Source organism: Triticum aestivum, chromosome 7B (genome assembly GCF_018294505.1).
Source record: "Triticum aestivum cultivar Chinese Spring chromosome 7B, IWGSC CS RefSeq v2.1, whole genome shotgun sequence".
Lineage (NCBI taxonomy): Eukaryota > Viridiplantae > Streptophyta > Magnoliopsida > Poales > Poaceae > Triticum > Triticum aestivum.
Genome location: NC_057813.1, coordinates 663,439,182 through 663,455,932, shown reverse-complemented (window position 1 = coordinate 663,455,932; position 16,751 = coordinate 663,439,182).

Genomic DNA, 16,751 nt, shown 5'->3' with positions numbered 1-16,751 from the left:
ATCGATGGTTGAATGATTTGAATATCATAAATCTGAAATTATATATGTTTCATATGCTTATCCCATGGGGAATAATGACTTCACATATAAGAAGTAGAGGTGGTAACTTTATTGAAGGTTAGCAAACATTGTATTGGTCACTTGAACAATTCATGAAAGAATATTTAAGGAAGAGAGATTTCACATATAAATATACTATCTTAGAGATCTTCTATGATTGTGAGCCCCATTAATTATTTTCAAACCTGAGCAAATTAGTTGAAGTTGGACAAGGAAGACAACATAATGAGTTATGCTTGGGTATATTTGTATAGAAGTTATATTGTTATAGATCCTTCAACATGTGGTGCTTGCTATTTAGAATCTTTTGCTAGCCTAAATATCTGTACTAAGCGGGAATACTGCTTGTGCATCCAAATTCCTTGAACCAAGTTTCTTCCATGACTGTCCACCATATCTACCTATATACGGTATTTACCTGCCGTTCCAAGTAAATTTGCATGTGCCAAACTCTAAACCTTCAAATAATAATCTCTTTTGTATGCCCGAATCGCTCATGTAGTGACTAGGGGCTGTCAGTATCTTCCATGCTAGGTGGGTTATTTTCAAGATGAGTGGACTCCGTTCATCATTCACGATAAAATGGCTGGTAGCTGGGATGCCCAGTCCTATGATCAAAAGATCAAAAACAAAACCGCAAAAAATTTAAACAAAACTCCCCCAGGATTGTTGATAGTTGGACGGCACCCGTTGTTTCGGACAAGCCGTGGAGTGTGATTGTTGGTGGAGGGGGAGTATAAACTTTACCATTCTGTTTGGGAACCGCCTATAATGTGTGTAGCATGGAAGATATTGGGAACTCTTGATTGTTATGTTGATAATGAAAGCATACCTCTCAAAATTATTTCCATCTTCTTTTAAAAGCTTTGAGCTCCAACACCTCTGCAAATCCCTGCTTCCCTCTATTAAGGGACTATCTTTTACTTTTATGCAAGAGTTAGTAGTATTCCTTCTCATTCAAACCTACTCTTTAGTTGGCAAGCATCATGTGATGGAAGATCCAAGCATATATGGCCATTCAAATATATTTGATCATGCATTATTATTGTTGACAATTATCTATATGATAAGTAAGTTGGGAGGCGAAACATTAAGCCCCTATCTTTCTCTGTGTTCGATGGATGCTATTTGTTCTAAAAATATGCTTTGAGTGGTAGCAATCATGGAAGACTATATGATAGTTGAGTATGTGGGATTTGCTAAATCAAAGCTCTTACATAGACCCTTGCTGAAAATAAGATGAATTGCAATTGTTTGATGACCGAGAACATAGTTTGCTAGTTTTCAATAAAGTTTATGGTCTATGCTTTAACACGCGAATAGCTTGTTACTTGATCGTAAGAAATTTTATGAGATGATCTGATGTTATGACATATAATGATGCTAGAAAAGGTGATTGAAATTATCATTGATCAAACTTATGCACCTACTAGCATTCACACTTCATAAATTATTTCTTTTATCATTTACCTACTCGAGGACGAGCAGGAATTAAGCTTGGGGATGCTGATACGTCTCCAACGTATCTATAATTTATGAAGCATTCATGCTATTATAATATCTGTTTTGGATGTTTATGGGCTTTATTATACACTTTTATATTATTTTTGGGACTAACCTATTAATCGGAGGCCCAACCCAAATTGTTGTTTCCTTGCCTATTTCAGTGTTTCAAAGAAAAGGAATATCAAACGGAGTCCAAACGGAATGAAACCTTCGGGAGAGTTATTTTTCGAACGGAACAATCCAGGAGACTTGGAGTAGACGTCAAGGCAGCTTCGAGGTGGCCACGAGGCAGGGAGGCGCGCCCTACCCCCTAGGCGCGCCCCCACCCACGTGGGCCCCTCGTGGCTCCCCTGAACGACTTCTTTCACCTATATATGCGATGATGATCATATCAATCTTGGAACTACTTCCAACACACATCGTCACCTTGCCTTTTTACTATTTTCTGTTTATTCTGCAACTCCCGTTTCGAGTTACTACTCTTAGCAACTGAACCAGTATCAAAATGCCGAGGGGTTGCTATAAACACTAGTAAAGTACACATCAATAACATGTATATCCAATATACCTTTGTTCACTTTTGCCATCCTTCTTAACCGCCAAATACTTGGGGCAGTTCCACTTCTAGTGACTAGTCCCTTTGCAGTAGAAGCACTTAGTCTCAGGCTTAGGACTAGACTTGGGCTTCTTCACTTGAGCAACAACTTGCTTGCCGTTCTTCTTGAAGTTCCCTTTCTTTCCCTTTGCCCTTTTCTTGAAACTAGTGGTCTTGTCAATCATCAACACTTGATGCTCTTTCTTGATTTCTACCTTCGTCGATTTCAGCATCACGAAGAGCTCGGGAATCGTTTTCGTCATCCCTTTATAGTTCATCACGAAGTTCTACTAACTTGGTGGTGGTGACTAGAGAATTCTGTCAATCACTATCTTATCTGGAAGATTAACTCCCACATGATTCAAGCGATTGTAGTACCCAGACAATCTGAGAACATGCTCACTAGTTGAGCGATTCTCCTCCATCTTTTAGCTATAGAACTTGTTGGAGACTTCATATCTCTCAACTCGGGTATTTGCTTGAAATATTAACTTCAACTCCTGGAACATCTCATATGGTCCATGACGTTCAAAACATCTTTGAAGTCCCGATTCTAAGCCGTTAAGCATGGTGCACTAAACTATCAAGTAGTCATCATATTGAGCTAGCCAAACGTTCATAACGTCTGCATCTGCTCCTGCAATAGGTCTGTCACCTAGCGGTGCATTAAGGACATAATTCTTCTGTGCAGCAATGAGGATAAACCTCAGATCATGGATCCAATCCGCATCATTGCTACTAACATCTTTCAACACAATTTTCTCTAGGAACAAAATGAAAATAAACATATGAAAGCAACAACGCAAGCTATTGATCTACAACATAATTTGCAAAATACTACCAGGACTAAGTTCATGATAAATTTAAGTTCAATTAATCATATTACTTAACAACTCCCACTTAGATAGACATCCCTCTAATCCTCTAAGTGATTACGTGATCCATATCAACTAAACCATAACCGATCATCACATGAGATGGAGTAGTTTTCAATGGTGAACATCACTATGTTGATCATATCCACTATATGATTCACGCTTGACCTTTCGGTCTTCATGTTCCGAGGCCATATCTGCATATGCTAGGCTCGTCAAGTTTAACCTGAGTATTCTGCATGTGCAAAACTGGCTTGCACCCGTTGTAGATGAATGTAGAGCTTATCACACACCCGATCATCACGTGGTGTCTGGGCACGACGAACTTTGGCAACGGTGCATACTCAGGGAGAACACTTCTTGATAATTTTAGTGAGAGATCATCTTAAAATGCTACCGTCAATCAAAGCAAGATAAGATGCATAAAGGATAAACATCACATGCAATCAATATAAGTGATATGATATGGCCATCATCATCTTGTGCTTGTGATCTCCATCTCCGAAGCACCGTCATGATCACCATCGTCACCGGCGCGACACCTTGATCTCCATCGTAGCATCGTTGTCGTCTCACCAACTATTGCTTCTACGACTATCGCTACCGCTTAGTGATAAAGTAAAGCAATTACAGGGCGTTTGCATTTCATACAATAAAGCGACAACCATATGGCTCCTGCCAGTTGCCGATAACTTCGGTTACAAAACATGATCATCTCATACAATAAAATATAGCATCACGTCTTGACCATATCACATCACAACATGCCCTGCAAAAACAAGTTAGACGTCCTCTACTTTGTTGTTGCAAATTTTACGTGGCTGCTATGGGCTTAGCAAGAACCGTTCTTACCTACGCATCAAAAACCACAATGATAGTTCGTCAAGTTAGTGCTGTTTTAACCTTCGCAAGGACCGGGCGTAGCCACACTCGATTCAGCTAAAGTGAGAGAGACAGACACCCGTCAGTCACCTTTAAGCACGAGTGCTCGTAACGGTGAAACCAGTCTCGCGTAAGCGTACGCGTAATGTCGGTCCGGGCCGCTTCATCTCACAATACCGCCGAACCAAAGTATGACATGCTGGTAAGCAGTATGACTTGTATCGCCCACAACTCACTTGTGTTCTACTCGTGCATATGACATCTACGCATAAAACCAGGCTCGGATGCCACTGTTGGGGAACGTAGTAATTTCAAAAAATTTCCTACGTACACGCAAGATCATGGTGATGACATAGCAACGAGAGGGGAGAGTGTTGTCCACGTACCCTCGTAGACCGTAAGCGGAAGCGTTATGACAACGCGGTTGATGTAGTTGTACGTCTTCACGATCCGACCGATCCAAGCACCGAACGTACGGCACCTCCGAGTTCAGCACACGTTCAGCTCGATGACGATCCCCGGGCTCTGATCCAGCAAAGCTTCGGGGATGAGTTCCGTCAGCACGACGGCGTGGTGACGATGATGATGTTCTACCGGCGCAGGGCTTCGCCTAAACTCCGCGACGATATGACCGAGGTGGAATATGGTGGAGGGGGGCACCGCACACGGCTAAGGAACGATCCGTAGATCAACTTGTGTGTTATGGGGTGCCCCCCTGCCCCCGTATATAAAGGAGGAAGGGGGAGGTGCGGCCGGCCCCCTTGGGGTGCGCCTGGAGGAGTCCTACTCCCACCGGGAGTAGGACTCCCCCCTCTTGCCTTGGTGAAGAAGGAAAGGGGGGAGGGGAAAGAGGAAAGGGGGGAGCCGCCCCCCCTTCCTTGTCCTATTCGGACTAGGGGGGGAGGGGGGGCGCGGCCTGCCCTGGCCGGCCCTCCTCTTCACCCTCATGGCCCACTAAGGCCCATTAACCCCCGGGAGGGTTCCGGTAAAATCCCGATTTCACCCGGAACCTTTCCGATGTCCAAACATAGGCTTCCAATATATCAATCTTTATGTCTCGACCATTTCGAGACTCCTCGTCATGTCCGTGATCACATCCGGGACTCCGAACAAACTTCGGTACATCAAAACTTATAAACTCATAATAAAACTGTCATCGTAATGTTAAGCGTGCGGACCCTACGGGTTCGAGAACTATGTAGACATGACCTAGAACTATTCTCGATCAATAACCAATGGCGGGACCTGGATGCCCATATTGGTTCCTACATATTCTATGAAGATCTTTATCGGTCAAACCGCATAACAACATACATTGTTCCCTTTGTCATCGGTATGTTACTTGCCCGACATTCGATCGTCGGTATCCAATACCTAGTTCAATCTCGTTACCGGCAAGTCTCTTTACTCGTTCTGTAACACATCATCTTATAACTAACTCATTAGTTATAATGCTTGCAAGGCTTAGGTGATGAGTATTACCGAGAGGGCCCAGAGATACCTCTGCGACAATCAGAGTGACAAAACCTAATCTCGATTTATGCCAACCCAACATGTACCTTCGGAGACACCTGTAGTACTCCTTTATAATCACCCAGTTACGTTGTGACGTTTGGTAGCACCCAAAGTGTTCCTCCGGTAAACGGGAGTTGCATAATCTCATAGTTATAGGAACATGTATAAGTCATGAAGAAAGCAATAGCAACATACTAAACAATCAAGTGCTAGGCTAACGGAATGGGTCATGTCAATCACATCATTCTCCTAATGATGTGATCCCATTAATCAAATGACAACTCTTTTGTCCATGGCTAGGAAACATAACCATCTTTGATAAATGAGCTAGTCAAGTAGAGGCATACTAGTGACACTATGTTTGTCTATGTATTCACACATGTATCATGTTTCTGGTTAATACAATTCTAGCATGAATAATAAACATTTATCATGAAATAAGGAAATAAATAATAACTTTATTATTGCCTCTAGGGCATATTTCCTTCAATTTGCCGGGCGCCGGCCTCCACGTAGTCGGCCCAGTTGCGGGTGCTCTGCTCGCGACTCAGAGCGTCGGTGCGCTGCTGCTCCATTTCCCGCTGGTGACGCAAATCGGTGATACGCTGCTCCTCCGCCAGGTGGTCGCGCTCCAACAACTCCTGCTCCTCCGCCATGCTGTCGCGCTCCCACTACTCCTCGATCTACGCATTTCCATCTAAAGACAGATAGAATGCCTCCTCCCTCCGTCTGCCTTCCGGTGAAAAACCGAACACTAGTTCCAACGGTGACCGCCTCCGGCGTCGCCTACCGCGGACGGGCGGGGGCATGGCGAACGTGGCGAGCGATGTCGGGCTGGTGGGGGCTTATGAGGATATGGTGAGTTGGGTCACGGTGGCACTGGAGAAGGCCGGAAAACAGTACTTATAGGGGAAGGTAGCGCGACGGTCATCGGAATTCAATGCATAATGGCTTAGCGCGCCAGCTTGTCGTGGAAAACTAGGGAAACTGAAATTATGACTATGCCGTCCCATCCCGTCTGGGTCGCATGCCAGCATGGCGGTCAAAGGAGTGCACTCGAATCATCTCCCTCCTTGTCAATAATGATTTCACAGATTTAAAAAGGCCGCAACAATTAAAGCATATCTTTTTTCACATCAGTTACCTGCCTTAATTACGGACGGCTGCATGCAGGCACTCAGAATCACTCGTAGGCAGTACGCGAAGCAGCATGCAACGAGTCGCAGCCGAGGGCACGCATGCAGCCACTTAAATCGTTGGAATTAATTAGGCTTAAACTTCTGCATGCCGTTAATTATTGACATGCCTTGGTCTTGCTGCTTTGCTCACGGGACTAATAAACCCGGACGGAGGGAGTACCTTGGTTGGTGAGAGGTTTGAATTAAGCCCTGCAAACCGGAAAGGAGGTACTAGTACGTGCGTGATCCGCTATTTATTCGTGTAGGATCGAGTAGGTCGTTTCTTGAATTGAGCCCTGCAAACCGGACAGGAGGTAGTACGTGCGTGATACGCTATTTATCCGTGTAGGATCGATAGTGTAGCTTGTCAGTTTCTTCAGAGGTAGGCATTTTTATCCGTGTAGGATCGATAGTGTAGCTTGTCAGTTTCTTCCGAGGTAGGCATTTTTATTCAAAAAACTACCACTTCGCATCTTGCGTCGCAAATAAAACTGCCAGGAGCGCATTTGCAGGCTAACTAGTGATCGATCAGTAACTTGTAAACACTGAGCGAACAGAAATAAGTAACTGTTAATGCATCTCAATGATTCACAGATCATATACAAATATGTAGCTCCAAAAGCAAAGATCAGCCACTTTGGATCTTGCGTCGCAACTAAAACTAACTAGTACGATTCCCATACATAAGATCAACGTGTTAATGCATCTCAATGATTCACAGATCATATACAAATACGTAGCTCCAAAAGTAAAGATCTAGAAAAACATTTGTTCTTCCTACTAACATGGATGCTTCTCTTGGCCAACATTCAGTACAGACTGAAAGACAAATTGGTTTGTGAAGTCTACAATTCCTCTTGCAAACGTAAGTGGTTTCACCAACAGCTGGAACCATGAGAATGAACCACACATGATGGAGGAACATCCACTGCAATATGATTTGATCTTCTCTCGATCACACCGCGAGACTATTTTCGGAATACAAACTTTAACTTAGGGAAAATGATGCCCATTGTATAATCAGACCAAAGCAATGAAGCACCAAGTGTTGGCCAGTAAATAGAACAGTACTACTTTTCTGCAGTCCATGAAGTAACTATCCAATCTTTGTGTCTATTTTTCAAATGGCACTGCATGCAGTGACTATACTATTCTCTTGTGCAGTTCAACCAAAATTGCGGACACTTTGTTTGTTTGCCAAATAGCAACGGGCAGACATCTCTGTCTGCACAAATATCAAGAAGCTAGTAAACATATACCACACCATGTTCGCAGTGATGGAGGAGGTGAAATCGATACAACCGAAATTGAGCATCCAATCATTGAATCATGTCCTACACCTCCAATGTAGGTCCACCCTGCCAATAAATTCACATGCAAACCACTAGTATTACTATCTAATGACAGTACAAAAAGAGTAGCAAGATAGTAGGAAACCATGTACCTTCATAATGAACAGCTCATAGTGCCACCAATTGCATATAAAGGTTTGGAAAAAAACATGCTCCTAATGTTGAACCAGTTGGACTTTTTGTGTAGCTCCACTAGAATCGAGCATCCCTGTTTGCATAGATATTGAAAGTGTGATTACTACAAAAGTGGCACTAGTTGAAGCATAGACTCACAAATATAAGCATTCCAATTTCTTAATGGGAAAAGGTAGCAAGACTATCTCTAACCACATGTTTGAAGGAATAAATAAAGCAACAGCGGCTGATGTCAGGAAGGCATGCATAGTTTTTTTTTGAAAAACTGAGCCATTCCTGACCTTTCCTCTTCTTTTAAGCAAATTTTGTGTAGTTCTACTAAAATAAAATGCCATCACCGCCTTGACAATTTAGTTACACTGTACAAAAGGAAATGACTTAACATTACATCATGATGTCGGGTATGTAGTAGACAGGCATTAGAGACAAACATACAGACCTCCTCCGATAACATAATGAACATTAATTTTAACAAAGGTGTGACTAGCTTTACCGGGATAATTTGAGTGAACTCTACACCCTTTGTTCCTTAATATAAGACATTTTCGCGGTTCAATTTAAAGTACCCAAACATCTAGTATTTAGAAAAACAGGTAGTAGTTTTCTTGAGCACATATCTGGGAAAGCTTGCCGCACTTTATTTATGTCCATACGCTAATGCAACACCATTCGAATACTACAAATATACACTAATCCAGTGGCTAGTGCAACAGTAGAGTAGTTAGTTTATTACAGGGTACAGTACAATGGTTTTACCGAACAGATTTCAATAAACTCTAGCACTGGAAGGTTTCTATAAGAATTAAAAATACAAAATGTAAAGGTAACAAGTTTCAGCATTGGTATACTAGCTGTGCATGAGCATTAAACCAAATACAGAAGTCTGAAGGTAACTAGCATTATTAACTAATGACAGTATAAATTTTTTGCAAACCATGTACCTCCAAGGTAAATATCATTTCGAACTCGGGGGGCCTTAAAAATTGCTATCCCAATCTTGATAGTCGATCAAACATAAAAACTTGATCGAACGAATCAAGGTAACAGACGGAGGAGGAGGTGCCCACTCTTGACCTTTCCTCTTATCTTCATAATTGTCTGTGCAGTTTAACCAAAATAAAATGACATCAGCGCCTTGGCATTTTGGTGACATTGTACAAAAAAATTAACTTATGTCATGAAAGTGAGGTATGTAATCTATAAGCATTAACAGTGCAAAAATCTAAAGGTAGTAACAAGTTTCATCGTTGGTATACTGGCTGTGCAACATCATTAGAATGCCTTAGCTGAAAAATCTTTAATACATCCACAATCAACGGCTAACCCTGAAATGATCCAGTGACATTAAATGGCACTGCTTAAATTTATCTGTGGCATTAGACTGAGAGTGGCATTAGTTAAATGTGGCATCACTTTAGCAGTAGCATTGCTTGACTTGACTGCTGGCATTATACTAACAGCAAAAAAGTGGCAATAAGAGCATGGGAGGCCCATTCAAACAGTGGGCGCACCAGTACAATGTACCTCCATGGACGCAGAGTGGTGAGGGAGGTATGGTTGCCCAGAGCAACAAATATCCAGGCAGCATATGTGGATTACGTCCCATTTTTGTTCTCTTTAGCCACCTTTTTCCTATGTGAGGACAACAAACCGATCGACCTGGTCATTCTCTATTGCGTTGTCATGCCTTTCTACCCTTCTTCAACCAAGAGACACGAGACTCGTTCCTTAGCTATTGATTTTACCCTTTTCAACCTAGATGCGGGTTCGATGCCTACTCTCTTGGACAGTACAGTCTCCCTTCCTTTCCTTATTCAACCCAGACATGCATTAGTCTGCATGAAGTAGGGTTTCCTTTAATAGTGCAAATTATGGTTTTCGTCTGCGTGGCCAGTAGAGCAGAGGATAGCAAATTGGGAAGATGGTGGAGTGGAAAAAGATCGACATGCAACGACGTGCCAGATGGGGCAATAGAACAAGGGTATGGTTCGAAAAGAGGTAGCATACCTGAGGGTCGGCGGGAAGTGGCTTCGCTCGTGGTCGTCGTCCTCCGCACACACTACGGCAGCGATCCCGCGCGGGCGCTAGGTCTGAGAAGACGGCCTTGTCATCAGTGTGTGACCTCGCTCGCCGACGACGAGTGCATCAATGCTGCACCTCCTTTTCTTCCCCAGCGGATCTGTGACCACCGGTGAGGAGGGAGAGAGGGGCCGTCTTTTTTAGATCTAGAGAGAGGGTGGTAGTGTGAGAAGCAAGTGGGTAGCCCTTGGCAAGAAAGCGCTGAAGCTCCAGCCTATATATCTTCTTTATACTACTACGAAGTAGTACTGGAGGTGGAGTAGTGGTAGAGTAGTTTATATTTTCTCTGCATACAGTACAAGTTAGTCGTGCTTCAAAACTGAACGGCACGCCATTAAAAAAATAAAGTCCAATAACTAATGCGGCACCTCGGGCCAACACGGCCAGATCGCATTTTGCACGAGAAATTACACACCATGTTTTGTTGACATGTGGTCCCGTTCCACATATCAGTGAGACGATGACGAGTAGTAGGAGTATTTCCGAACCGACGTGTAGGCCGGGGCGCCCTTTCGTGAACCGTCGCAAACTGCCAACCGTCCACCGACTCTTCGACTTTCCCTCTCGATTTGGAACTGCTGTCGCACGCTCTTCCTCTCCCTCCTCCATTTTCCTTCAGCCCTTCACCCTTTCTTCTACCATTGTTCGATCGTCTTCTCCATGGAGGGAACAGGACAGAAATGAACCCGTTATTCTTGCCCCGATCTGAAAGATGACGTGGTGGAGGAACTCATTGATCGGTGCGATGTCATCACCTCGGCTAGCATGGCAGGTTCGTTCAAGCCCATTATTGACTCAACTAATAACATCATTACAAGGAACCCAAGAGTCAAGGAGCGGTTTGATCTCCCCTATCTTCTTCGTCGTGACCCTGATGACTGGCGCCGTCATGATGGAGGCCTCGCCCTGTGCAAGTTGATGCCGCTTGATAATGATACATATGATGTTAAGATGCCATCGCTTGAGGGCAAGGCTTGGGCAGGTGCAAATGGAGATTGGGTTGTTTACATTGGGTCCAACTGCGAGTAGGAACTTGTGAATGTGTACACTCGTGACCGGGTTCCACTTCCAAAAATCTCAGCAGACTGCCTAGAGGTTGAGCACACCGGTATTGTACGCACGTTCAAATACAATCATGGTGACTGTCTTCTACAGAAGATAGCAATTTCTCGAGTCCCCAACCGCTCTTGGAATTACAAAAACTATGAAGTTGTTTCTATCTTCGACAAGCTTGTTGCCGTCGTCAGTGGTTTGACTGGATGTATATTGCTCAAAAATCAGTTTATGTACACGGATGAGTACTGTGATGCAATTGAATACGAGGGCCTTTTGTTTGCTACCACCACTCGTGGCACTGTTTTTGCATGGCATCCTCGTTGTTTCGGTACGTTTGTCTTCCACCATAATTATAATTGTTTCATCCACATGCATGCGGGTTAGCAAGTTTCCCTTTAGGCTGGTCATAGTGGGGAGTAACTTAGACTAGTAACATGCATATTTTACTAGTTTATGTTACTACCTCTATAGTGCATAGTATCTTAGGGGGTGTTTGGTTCAGGGACTTTTTAGTCTTAGAGACTAGAAAAAGTCCCTAAAAAGTCACTAGGAACCAAACGGGAGGGACTTTTTCTACAGGGACTAGAAAAAGACTCTACTGGAGAGTCTTTTTTGATTAGTCCCTGGGACTAGAAAAAGTCTTAGGACTTCTGAACCAAACACCCCCTTAGATTAGTATCATAGGTGGTCTCATTTATTGCCATGCATGACACATAGTAGCATCACATTTATTATGTTACGGTATCTACCTATGTTACTATAACCATCTCTCTCTTCCTTAATTGCCTGCCACATAAGCATGTTTGCGAGTCCCAAGTGCATGATACTACTTATGTTACCCCCACTATGGCCAACCTTACTAATTAACCTTCTTCTTGTGTTTCCAAGGTCCTGTGAACATTCCACCACCTATACTTGAAGATTTTTATAACCAAGGGGGAGATGATGATGGTGATGATCACGAGCATGAGGACGAGCAGCGCCCATATACTATTTGGCGCCTAACAACTAATTCTGATGGATCACCTCTTCTCGTGTGTATATAGCCCACTGATGATGTTACTGCTAAGGAACCAGGTGTAGTCTCCCATGGTCGCACTCTTCGGACCTATTCCAACACCCGTTGCATGGTATTCGGGATGGATATTAGTGTCACTACTAGGAAAAGGCCTACTAATGGCGCACCTAATTTGGCCATTAATGGCGCATCAGTGGTGCGCCATTAGTGCCACGCCATTAGTATATTTTACTAATGGCGCACCACTGGTGCGCCATTAGTATCTGGTATACTAATGGCGCACCACTGGATGCGCCATTAGTATATACAACACTGCGCCATTAGTATGCCTCCCAGGGGGCCATGTATACCCAGGTGCTTTGGCATACTAATGGCGCACAACAGCAAGATGCGCCATTAGTAACTTCAGCATACTAATGGCGCACTGTCTAATGATGCGCCATTAGTATCCATTGGCATACTAATGGCGCACTGTGGTGTGATGCGCCATTAGTATGAATATTAGGTTTTTTTTATTTTTTTTATTTTCTGTTTTTTGCACAGGTTACAAAATGTATAATTGGACAAAATATAGGCAGCACACATCAACAACAAATTCATCGAATACAATAGAAGATTAGTCTCTGAATACAATTCATCATATTAGTCTCCGAATTGAAAAGACCGAACAAAGATAGAACATTATATTACAAGTCTCGAGACCGCGAGTAGCGAGTTTGTCTTCACATTACAAGTCGATATCGATCATCTAAACTACCATCACATAGAAGAGAGCTGCGGTCATCACGATGAGCATCATACGATGAAACTCGTCTTCATCCGGTTCCTCCAACGCTCCCTCCCCTCTCCCGCTAGATAGCGGGCGTATCTAGATTCGGCCTCGGCCCTAGTGGTGTACCCTTTGTAACTGTTACCGCTGAATCGGTGAACCTGTCTCCGACACTCCTCCCAGTCGTCGTAGACTCCGGGAACCTTACCCTTGTACACGACATACGTCGGCATCGCTATGCACTAGCCAAACGAAACGTTAGTACCAATTCACATACAATACATATGCAATATATAAGTATGCAACAGAACGATCGGAAGAGAAAAGCAAGACATTAATAGCATCGATTACATCTAAGTTGAACGACTCTCGAAACCAAAGAGACATACTACAAGTTCATTAAAGTTTAATTACAACATGAGCCAATCGATGTTTCAGAACTAGACACAGCATCACTGATTTCGACTCGACTCAAGGGACCGGACCGTGGATGAAGCCGCCGTCTATCGTGGGAGTCATGAAAGAACGGGCGTTGTCAGCCTGCATTTGTAGCATTGTGTCGATGTCACTATTGGACGGTTGATTTCTGAGGTAGAACTGCCCCGAGGTACGAAGGACATCTTGATGGATGATTTCCGCAAACTCCGACTGGATGCGAAAGAATTCTTGTCGGAGGTCCGCGTCCTGGATTGCCGACATGCTCTTTGCCCAATCTTTGAGTTTACTCGGTAGCAGAAGTTGATGCTGGTCCCGTATGATCGCCCACATGTGATGGATGGCGTAGTAGGCACCCTTCTGACCGCCATGCGGCTGCTTGACGCAGCAGAATGTCGTATTGTGGGAGAACACGTGCTTGCCATACGTACGAATAGGCCTGGTGAAGGTGCCTCCAGATTTGGCGTAACCGGGGAGAACATCATCAAGAACCTTCTTGACATTTGTGTAGTCTATGTTCGACTGACGGTCCGGGTCGAAATACGTGGCCATGGAATATTTGGGGCTTAGGAGGATGAGCATGCAATGTGTGTCACTGCAGAAAACACGGAATGTTAAAAGAGAAACGATCGAAATCTAAGAATTCATATGTTACGGGCCGGTTGAGGGGAGGACTTACTCGGGAAAGTAAGGCACGAGGAAGTTATCCTTATCTTGGTTTGCTAGAATGACACCTTCGAGGTAAGAACTCGCGACTTGCCGGTCCCTAGCGCTGCCCAAGATCTTGGCACGCATGTAGAAGGGGTCGACTATCACGATGTCCGGGGTCTTGTCGCGAATGATCCGCATCTCCATACTCAGCGAAAATAGCCGAACGAAGGTGTAGTGCAGCGGATGAAGGTTCATCATAGCGTGGATGTCATCAAACCGTAGGACGATCGTATGCCCGATGGAGTTATCCACAAAGCCCTTGCCCTCTGGCACCTTGGCCGCGAAAACCGGGTATGCCACATCCTTCTCTCTGAGACGCCGCTTCTCCAAAGAAAGAACACTATCATGCAGACTCTGCATAGCACCGGTTGCAGCATTGAGCATATTTGTCGGTAGCATCGCCCTACCCGCCACATGCACCCTCCTCGAGATATCCTCAGGTGAAGGTGGTCCGTCCTGAGCACGGATCGTACTCGGTGCCGGCTGGCTCGCACCCTTGTTAGTCTTTCTTTTGCGTGCCTTCTTCTTCTCCTGTAATGGGACCGAGTTCTGCTCACAGACCGCCTTCTTGAGTGTGTTTGGGCTGATAATATTTCGCACCTCGCCTATCTGAGGCTCGATGAAGTCGGCAGCTGGAGGCGTCTCCTGAGAGCTGAACGGCAGACGACGCCTGTTGCAACTTGGCTTCTCTGCGGTGCCAGCTAGATCGTGCACGTCTTTTGTTGTGTTGGGTTCTTGAGAAGGAGCCCCCATGAAGTCGCCATCATACCCATGTTCGGCAAAGTACTGATCGACGTTGCCAAATGTATCGTCGTCGTAGTCGTTCTGATCCTGTGCCATATGCATGTTTGGATCCAGTGGCATAGGGATGTCCGGCACCGTTGCGTCGGTCTTGCCATGGGGCCGACTTGGCGCCGGCACGACTGGCGGTGTTGTCTTTGGGGTGGTGTGCCCCGCCCCCAAACGAACCTGGCTCTTCGGCCAAAGCAGGGGCCAGCTCAGGCAGGCGTTGAGGGTCATCACGTCATCATCGTCGGCCCCGACGGGTCGAATCAGAGGTAACAACTCGCCGCAGCCTGGCAGCACCCGAACCAGTTGAACCCTAAACAAGTTGGGTGGCATCTGGGTACCGTGGAACAAGGGGTTGCCCGGTTGAACGATTTGGCCCTTGGCGACATCGACCAACTCGTTGTTCACGAAGTGCAGGAGAGTGCACGGAACGTCGGCGGCGCCCTGCGAAAACATGTAGGGCGTCAGGGATGCCCAGTCAAAGGCAAGGAGATGAAGTCCTCGGCCGAGAGAGGCTTAATTAGTTACCGTGATGATGGCGTCGAGCTCGGCTAATGCCGAGGCACCACCAACGGCGGGCGTGCAGTTGACGGAGGGGCCGCTTGCTGCAGAGGTGCCGGCCGGCGTGAACCCGGGTGCATTAAGCTCCCGTTCCGGCGTCGGAGACACCAATGCCGCCTCCGCCGGAGACACCAATGGCCCCGCCATCGCATTCTGCGAGTTGCTGGCCGTGAAGCTAGGAATCGGGGGCGGCCCCTGTTGCCTGCCCGCAATCCACGCACTCAACCCCTGGATCAAGGTAGGCACAATGGCGGTGATCGTCGCTCCGAGTCGTTGTTCCACTTGCTCTTGGACAATCTCCAGAATCCGCGCCACCTGTGCCTTGAGTTCTTGAACCTCGCGCGCCTGGCTTTCCGAGCTGGTCTTTTTCTCCTTCCGCACACCAGCGGTATAGTATGACCCCCATTTTGTCGACAAGCCTTTGTCGGCCACACGACCAGCTGACGTCGGCTTACTGAGCTTATCCTTGTTCTTCATTACATTCAACGCCCTATTTAGAGTGGTGTCCCAAGGGTTGCTCTTAGTCGACCCCGCGCTACAGGTTTCAGTCGCCTGCGGAAGGAATGTGAACCATTTTGAAATTTGGCTTCATTAATTAGAATGCAACCATATGGAGCTAATTACACGGGGGTGTATTCCTGACCAGAACAAGCTCAAGCTTCCTGGTCTTCGGATCCGTGGTAAGCTCCTTTGTTTTCGGGTCCTTCTTGTACCGGGCCCTGACAAAGTTCCTGGTTTGCTTGTCACCGTATTTATCGAAGAGGGGCGGTAGGCCTTGCTCGGCACGGTCCACCTCCTCCTTGTCCCATATAGGCTCCGCCACTTTGTAACCGCCGAGACCGAGTGTGTGTTCCCCTATGTTCAGCTCCCGCATTTCTTTCCCCCACTGACTTGATTGGGAGTTTGCGGTGCTCGAGCAATTGATCTTGAAGTCGTTGTAGTCATCTTTGCTGATCGAAGGATTTTTCTCCTTGATCTTCTCATAACTCTCACCTTTCTCGATCATTCTCTTCACATTGCTTTTCCAAGTAGACAGGGCCTTGCTCATCTTCGTGAGGGCAGCATTGTTCACTTTATTCCCTTTGAGGCTTGTATTTGCAAATTCAGCGGGGAACTTGTATCGTTCGTGCAGCTTCGTGAAGAGGAGGTTGCGCAAATTCCCTCGGTCAGGATGCCTTAGGTTCTCGGTGTTGATCGAGACGGTGCTCTGGAGAATGCACCCGAGCTGAAGCGAG